We start from the raw sequence: 9,315 nt of genomic DNA on the forward strand, positions 1-9,315 counted from the left end.
AGACACGGCCCAGTTACTGTGCCGGATTTCCTTCTAAACGTAGCGATGTCGTATTTCTTATAGAATGTATTCGCAAATTAGGTAACTTGGAAATTTATTTCGTCATAACAGATCGTTTTATTTTATTTATTAATATATTTGATAAAGTATGAAATTAATTGTTTTTATTTTTATTTTAATAGACTTCTTGTACCTAAAATTAAAATTACTTCGGAAATAAGTAGTCGGTGTTATTTATTTTTTATTGAAGCGATGGACTAGCCTCATATGACAAAAGCAAAATGTTATCAATTAGAATGTGGGTTATGTCTGTATTTCCATGATTTATAAATTACCTTTACGCAAAAAGTCACTTTTGTCTGAAATGGATGAAAAAGCGATCGCTTTATCCATTTTTAATGATCAATGTTTATATCTTAAGATTATTATAATATAAGTAGCGCAATTAATTGACTAGTCATCTGCACGTACGTCCCATCCTATTTCTGCTGTAAAGATATACTTTCATGACTGTTTTCCGGAGGACTGTTTCACGGAGGCATAATATCTTAGATTTCAAAAATGGCAACACTTGAGGAAAATTATGGTTGTCATTATTACCATAGATGTAAGAGATACTAAATCAATTATGTTTTTCTACCAATCTTTGTACTAAATACTTATTTCTGGTTGTTCTATAATATAGCATTTAGTGACATAAATATTTGAAGCGTATTATGTGGGCAAGGGATGGGTAGCAGCGTCCCTCTTAAAACATCTCTAAAAACCTAACTGCGGTTGCCATCCCACCTGCCAATCGTGGCATCTAATAGCAAAACTCACCTTATGGGGAAAACTTATGTCCAGCAGCAGACAATTAACGACTGAAATAATAATAATAAAATATGAAAAATGTGCAATTTTGTTGATCTCTATTCTAAATTTTGTTATATACAGGCACTTAATTCTAAGCAATTGCATTCATTTAAAACTAATTTCACTTCAAAGTATTAAAATAATTACAACTTATACAGTATCCCTCTGGTATCAAACCAGAGGGATACTGTACAAAAGTCGACTGCTAGGGTACCTCTGTCCCATTCGTGTTTCAACCGTGAAGCAGTTGTGTTCGCATGGCTGTGTTTCGGTTTGGGTGGTATATAACGTGAATTTACTGGGTACAGAGGAATAACACCTGAGTCCTCAAGAATGGCAACGCATGGGGGGTATCATGGGTAAAAATATATATGTTTTATAATCTAAGGTCTATCCTGTAAAGTCCATGATGCCGTTCATGTTTAAAGACGACGGTTGCCACTTCCATCGGGTTGGCCATCAGCTTGTATATCATTCTAAGCATCATAAAAAAATCCCAAAAAAATATGTTTACCGACGATTTCGCAAGCAAATATCTACTTCTACGGAATGTGTATTTATCACAAATACAAATTCCAATTTTTTGTATATATACTCATATATGAGTGAGTAGCTAGCATACGCCCCATCTGATAGTAAGCTGTTACCGTAGCCTATGAACGAATATAACATAGAATATTTTTTTTATACTTCATCTAAATTTAAATTTTGAATGGTAGAGCAATATACGAAATAAATTATTAATTTGTTTAGTTTTTGCTAACAGCTGGTGTGCATAACCTTTTATCGCGCAGTTGGTATTTACAGTCCACCGAGCGTTACACTGTGTTAATTAAATTAAGATTACTGATACTTTCAGTTTTAAACAAATAAATGAAGAAATTGAACGGAATGAACAAATGGACAGTTCCGTTTTTATTAGGTATCTATATTATTTAAAATTTACTATTTACATTAATATTATTACGATTAATTGCTTTAAGTATAGGAAAAGCGTGATAGTCCCATTGTTAACAATATACCCTGATTGACTTTCACGCAGTTCCCCCTGGAAATCATCGTGATTAATTCCCAGCGACCACTGATCTCATTTCATACCCATAATTTTGTCCTCCACTGGGAGACGTCACTGGTTATATGAGCGGGTACATCATTGTATCTTCATCCATAGAAAAGTCTGAAGTATTTTTGTGTATGTAAAATAATAGCCCACTTATTCATAAAAATTAAAATCTTCTAAAAACCTATTTGAACTATTACAGAGTTCTGTCAGTTTTTACAAATTAGGAATTAAGCACAAGAGAAAGAGCCAAAAAATTTCAATAATAAAAGTAAAAATAACTACAATTGTTACAAACCAGTTGTTTAGATATAAAAATTTAACTACTTATCCGATGTTGATAAAGTTTCTATGCGACCATTGTGTAACTATAACTCTTCAGATAAAAAAAAAGTATTTCTCATGTCAGTTTAGTACTGACAGAGTAATGAGATAATAGACAAAAAAATATAAGCGAATTAGGACCTCCTTCTTTTTTAAGTCGATTGAAAATAAGTTTATGAGAGATTTGACATATTTATAAATAAGGGCTTAATCTTAGATTATATAAATAGAATGTCTCCATACAAATGCTCTAAGAAAAACGGATCAACTTTTTTATACAATTTTGCATAATAAATAATTATAAATGTTTCCTTTATAACCTCTATATTTATTTTATTTTATAATTTTTGCATCTTTTTAATGCGTAAAAACTCATTTTATTTATTAAAAAATTAAATATAGATACGTCAAGATACATTATGTGCATAAGTATATAGAAAACTGATAAAAAAATCGAGTCGGCTAATTAATAACAATAAGTTCACAAAAAGTTTTTTGAGATTCGATTCTCTATCTATATAATCTAAGGGCTTAATATATAATCATACATTTATCTTCGTACATCTATCCTTTCATATCATACATATATACGCCCCTATGCCGGAGATTTGATATCTCCTCAGATAGTATACGATTTGACTCACTCACTGTAATGTTTTGTCATCTTTCTTCACTTACTGTGTTATTATTACATATGTTTTCTGTTATTTATGTTTTATACTGAGTACATTAATAGTATAAAAATTATTATATTATATTAATTAAAAATATTAATATTCTAAATAGTTTCAGACTACTGGATTATAACTTTTTATGCGATAAACTATGGTAAGTAAGAAAAAGGGACTATTAGTAATGCGGACTACCAATTCCATTACTATCAATATACCTTGTTAGGTCGACCCCCACTTGCTCCCCCCCTGGAAACCATCGTACTAAATTCCAGATGTATTCGTCACGATAGACTCACTGACCTGGCTTTTCATTTTCACTTATTATCTCTCACTGGAGCCTCGCCCGCAGATAGCCTATGAGCAGGTGAGCGCCATTATCATCAATTAAAAAAAACTAATAAGTACAAATCTGCGTCATTTCGTACATAAATACTTTATATGAAATCTGTGCAACAGAACCATTAAATTTTTCATAGTAAAACACCTAGGTCTTTTCCCATCTATTTACGGTTTCGTCAATATAAGGACAGTGTCGACTCTAATTAAAATGTAGTGATTACGAGTACTGGCTGTGTAGGTATCCAACTATCAATATAGCTATTCTAATTTTAAATTTGGTTACTTACAAACAGTGAGTAAACATAATTTAAGTTCAATGACGTTGTCTGTGCTAAATTGATGCCAATTCTGATGTGCAAATTAAATTAATCTACCAGAACGGATTCTCGGGTCAGGTTATCTTCATGTAACCCTAAAGGAATACAATAAGATTGAGAGTTATGCATTGACGTAACTATTTGGTTTACACTTTATTTTTATTTGCTTCCTATTACAACATGTTTATTTAATATTCCACTTGGGTATAGATAGATTATAATATATATACATTTTTCTATTTCACATGAGTAATACAAAAATACTATAGGAATATGTGAAATAAAATTCCATTCTTATTTACCACGGGGAAACGTTAGGGACTAATGGAACACCCCCATTATATGGTACTTCTATATAAAGAATGCTCAACAAATATCTATAATTGTATTCAATAAATAACAAAAAATAGAGAACAATTCTAAGTTCCATGGTTGGTGTTTTAAAAGCTTTCGAACATTTTAATGTTTATTCCTATACTGATACCGAATACCTATCGAAATTAGGTTTTGGGCAACATTAAACATGAAATAAAATATAAACAGTTTTGTCATAGTTTTTATTTTAAAATGCTATGCTCTTAGATTATGTTCTATCTATGAGCATCGGGTGTCAAAACGGGTCAAAATTTAGTCAGCTAATTTGACGTTTGGCTGGCTAAATTTTGACACATATTTTTTTTTAAATGAAAAGAAAACACCTTTTTCAATTGTGTAGCTTTCTCCTCCGTTTCCGTGGGTCTCTTAAGAGGCGACTAAGAGAACTTAATAGTCGAGAAATGGGCAGCAGCGTCCCTCTTAAAACATCACCAAAAGCTAGAGATACTAAGTTGATATGCTATGTAGGTACATAATGTTTACAAATTGATGTACATGTAGTAATATGTTAGGTCTATACTCAAATATGAGTACATATCAGAGTATACCCATACGAGGTAATTATACAATATAGCCTTGCAATATAATCTCTCCCACATACTGAGTAATAAATATACATTACGATAACCCTCTTCACGCACACATGAATATAAAATTTGACCTGTTTTTGACAAAGCGTATGTGTGAAGACACTCCATCTAAATAATCTAAGGGTAAATCATTGATAATAATCTTTAAGGGCATCGTGGCCGAATCGTAGTTACGAATGTGGCAGAGTCCAAAATTTTTTATAGATACCTATATATATAGGTATATAAAACATACAACTTAACAATCCAAATTGAACCAAATAATACTCGTTATATGGATTATAGCTGCTATAAGCGTTTTATTTTTTCATTAACAATTATTGTGACTATGATCCAAAATACAAAATAGGCAAAAAATTAGAAGAGAAATTAACTTCATAATTTTGTTCGATCAAAAATATCAACTGGATATCTAGTGAAAACTCAAAAAAACGCATTTGCTCGTACAGACTTGCTATTTCGAGCTAATATATGTATAGTGTTATAAAACAATATTACTATATTTTCTACGTCATAATTGTAATTTAAATCCAACCACTTACTGAGTTGTGTAACGAGGTTCATCGTCACAATGCTGCATGCTAAGCCATGGACGGGAACCATTCAAGCCACGTGACGGTTCCTTACCATTTCTTGTAAGTACGAATCGAGTATTAAGAACATTCATAACTTTACGCCGTAATAATCTGTCAATTTCCAATAATAATTTTCAATATTAATGAATGATTATTTAAAAAAAACTCTACTAAGGAAGTAAAATGATATTCATGCAATAATAATATTTTACAGCTGTCTCTGAAAATTTAGATTTTGATGTATTTGAACACTAACAACAAAAATGGCTCAATTGAGACGCGAAATCGAAAAAACAAACGGTCGTCGTGGTGATCTTATCTCACAACATCTCCATGTGTTCCAGGAAGGATCGAGGTTGTTGAACTGTCTTAATCACGCGAAATAAGTGTATATATTGAATTTATTAACGCTGGATTAATAGGCTTACGCCACTTGTGTTGTGGCCAAGAATCAATTCCGTTAAGAGCCCCTTGAAACCATAAGTCGCCTACTAAGACTCCATCGTTAGTCAATCATGAATAATTAATATTGTTCTTGGAAATATTATATGAAAAGAATCCCTTAACAAAATGTAGCATTTTTTTTTTTATTTTGGTACAAACAGTCATTACAAAAAATAATAGTTAAATTTTTTTATGTTATCTAAAAATAAACGAGTACGGAAATATATACAATAGTAGAAATCTATGTAGTTAATTGACAATGTTACATATCTTAAAGATGTATGAACATTTATCAGATTCTAAAGATCTCTTTCTATTTACTAGCTTTTAACCGCGGTTTCGTCCGCGTGACTGGTATATGTTTATTGACCGGGATAAAAAGTAGCCTTCTGTATAAATCTAAAAATAAATACATCATAATCCTTACTAATATTACAATTGTGAAAGCGAGTTTGTTTGTTTGTTTATTCATTTATAGTGCCTGAAAGGCTTAACCAATCACAATGAAATTATATATACACATATTACATGGGATGGAGAAGGACACAGGCTACTTTTTATCCCGGTTAGTATCGCGGAAGAAGTCGCAAATAAAAGTTAGTTCTTGATAAATAAATACTATCGGGTTCTTGATAAATGATGTAAGTTTTTATTTATTTATGTATTAATGTTATATTTTTATTCATGTACTTTTATTATTTACATATGTAGGTATATAGAGCTGTTTTTATTGTATTATATATTCAATTTTTTACTGGGTATCATTTAGTTTATCTTTAATTGTACGGTTATTACCCTTATACATTCTATAGTTTTCTTTCAGCTTCTCAAAGGTTGACTGTAAGAGATCCCTTTATGGGATATGTCCGCCATTGTATATTAAACCATTTATCAGTGCTTAATTTGAATTATGTACAATAAAGATTTTACAATACAATACAATACTATCGGGTAACTATGGACATAACTATAGGTAGGTAACTCTTTTATTTTATTTCCAAATAAACGAAACAAAACTACGAGCAATCATTAATTAAGGGTTTTCTAAACTTCTACTTCACTTCTTTAAATTTAATCAATATTATTTTAACAATTCTTAACTTTTACGTTTGCTAAAACTTTTACATTTAGCAGTGATACTTGAGATATTTTCATAATCTAAGTGTATAGTTACGTGTAATAATTGTACGTCAAGGATATCGCTCAAGGGAGATTTTTAATAACGAGAAGTAGTGGCCAATTGCTAGCAAATTACCCTGTCAGGACGACCTCGGCGCAATCCCGCCTGGAAACACATCATGGTTAATTCCTGTTGATATATACATATTTCGGACTTACTAAGCATATTATGAGTTGAACTTTGTTCAAAATAATTAATTATCATAATTAACTTCACCTATCTATGTTACATTACGACTGTGTTAGCAGTCGACCGGGGGGGGGGGGGAGGAGATACATAGTTATAAGTATATTATATAGTCTGAAAGTCCCATTGCTAGCAATATAGCCTATCAGATCGGCTTCCACGCAGTTCCCCCTGGAAAACATCACAGTTAATTCTTATTTCATTCATCCCGATGGATTAACCTACTTTCATTCTCACCTATCATCACTTGCTAATGCCTCGGCAGCGTATACTGACAGCACAGACGGGATTACCATTCCATTATTGTCACTAAATAAAAACTACGTACAATGTTGACAGTTTTCGAAGAAAATTACTTAACATTGGCAATAGTTTATTTTATACCACTATCAATTATCTTTTTCTTTAAAAAGCGTTATTTGGTAGAAAAAAAAAAAACATTATTTTTCATCAATAAATTTTAACCGTGTTTTTGTCTTATTAAATTTAATATAAATGACATAAATTCAAAAACTAAAACTTAAACTAGCACCTGAATTACAGAAAAATCACGCACTATAAAGTATGAAACAAGAAATGTATTCTCATCTGAAATTATTATGTACAAACTATACAATAAATAATATCCATTAAAAAATACTTATACATACGTAATATATTTTAGTGTATTTAATACATATACATACATACATAGTGATACATACTGGTAGAGTGAAAGCCTTTTAGACCCCCGTTACTAACAATCTATTTCCCCCTTCTCTCACTAGTAGCTATCGTATCTACCCCTCCAGCGTAAAGCGAAGGCGAGGTTACCATCGCCATAGGAATAAATAGAGGTAGAAGTGGCACTCATGTAATTTTCTTTGTGAGTACGCCGAAGCAGATAAAATGTATTCCACTTCCCCTCGCTCAAATAGGGTTGTCACAAATTTACAACTATTCGTTTAATAAATTATTGTAACATACATAAATAATTAAAAGCAATCTGCTATAATATTCAAAAAGCAAAAGATTCATAAAAAGTAACTTTGTATAAACAAACGAAATATAGAGCGACTCCCAACATTTCGTTATGGCATACATATACAATATAACAATTTAAATACGACATGGATAATTTTAAACAATAAGCATTACATTTCACGCCCCCAGTAAAAAAAAAATTACAACCAACACCTTTCATAATTTTTAAACTCAATACCATGAAATTAGTCGAAAACGATATCCATATCAAAAAGTGGATAAAAGTTTATCAGTGTCGACCTTGTATAAACAAACGTAGAGTAGAGGCTATTCTCTCTCTGCCATTAGTAGAAGTGACAAAGTCAATCTGATAACTTACACTATATGGACAAATGTCACTAGTATACAGCAATAACACGAAAAAACTCAAATTAGTACAACGAAATTTCGATTAATGTTTTAAAATAAGGCAATAAAATATAAAATAATAAAGTATTCATGTAAATTCAAAACAGTTGTTACTATTTGGAAAAAAAAAAACATTGAATTGAATTTTGTGAAATCACATGAATTAAGGATAGTACCTGTCAACGTAAGATAATACTTTTCAAGATTGCTGAATAAACAAATCATCAACGATGGTAACAATTAAACTAAAAAAAAACATAAGCAGCACCATCTAGCGACACAATTAAACACACTTTTTGAGTAACGCACAACCACACCGAGAAATGAACTTAATTCTCGAGGACACGAGCCACGAGCACGGTATAATTATTGAACTGACGGGGGTGTCACCTCTACCCAGACTTTATTCTTATGCCATTACATTGTCATACATAAAATGTAAAGATACGGGAAAACTTATATCGACCGACAACCACCAATACCGCCTAACTGACTTTTACTAAATAGTTGTAGACATTTTTTTATTAACTTAACATTAATAGGTATCTCCTTTCTTATATTTAATAGAGATTACTAATATTATAAATTTGAAAGTAAGATTGTATATACACCAGTTATTTTGATTTAAAAACTAAACTACTAAACCGATTTTTAAACATATCCATTCAGATAAAAAAATATTTTCCAACCGACGGAGTTATGAGGTAACGAGCAGTAAAAAAATAAACAGAGTTGACAATCACCTTCTTTTTTACATCAATTGAAAATACATTATGATACCCATGATACTTATTTGGAATAGAGAAAGATATGGGCTACTTTTTATCCCGGACAATAAATATATTTCTGTCACGTGAACAAGTAAACATAACTATTAAAAAATAGTCCGTTAACGTGTTTACCATTCTTAGTTTATCCGCGTGACCGGGGTGTGTTCGCTAACCAGAATCAAAAGTAGCCTATGTCATTCCCCATCTCATATAGGATGTGTATAATTAAGCCTAGTATAGTATTATATTATCTGT

Source organism: Galleria mellonella, unplaced genomic scaffold, assembly GCF_026898425.1.
Source record: "Galleria mellonella isolate WM207_F2 unplaced genomic scaffold, CSIRO_AGI_GalMel_v1 utg28, whole genome shotgun sequence".
Taxonomy (NCBI): Eukaryota; Metazoa; Arthropoda; class Insecta; order Lepidoptera; family Pyralidae; genus Galleria; species Galleria mellonella.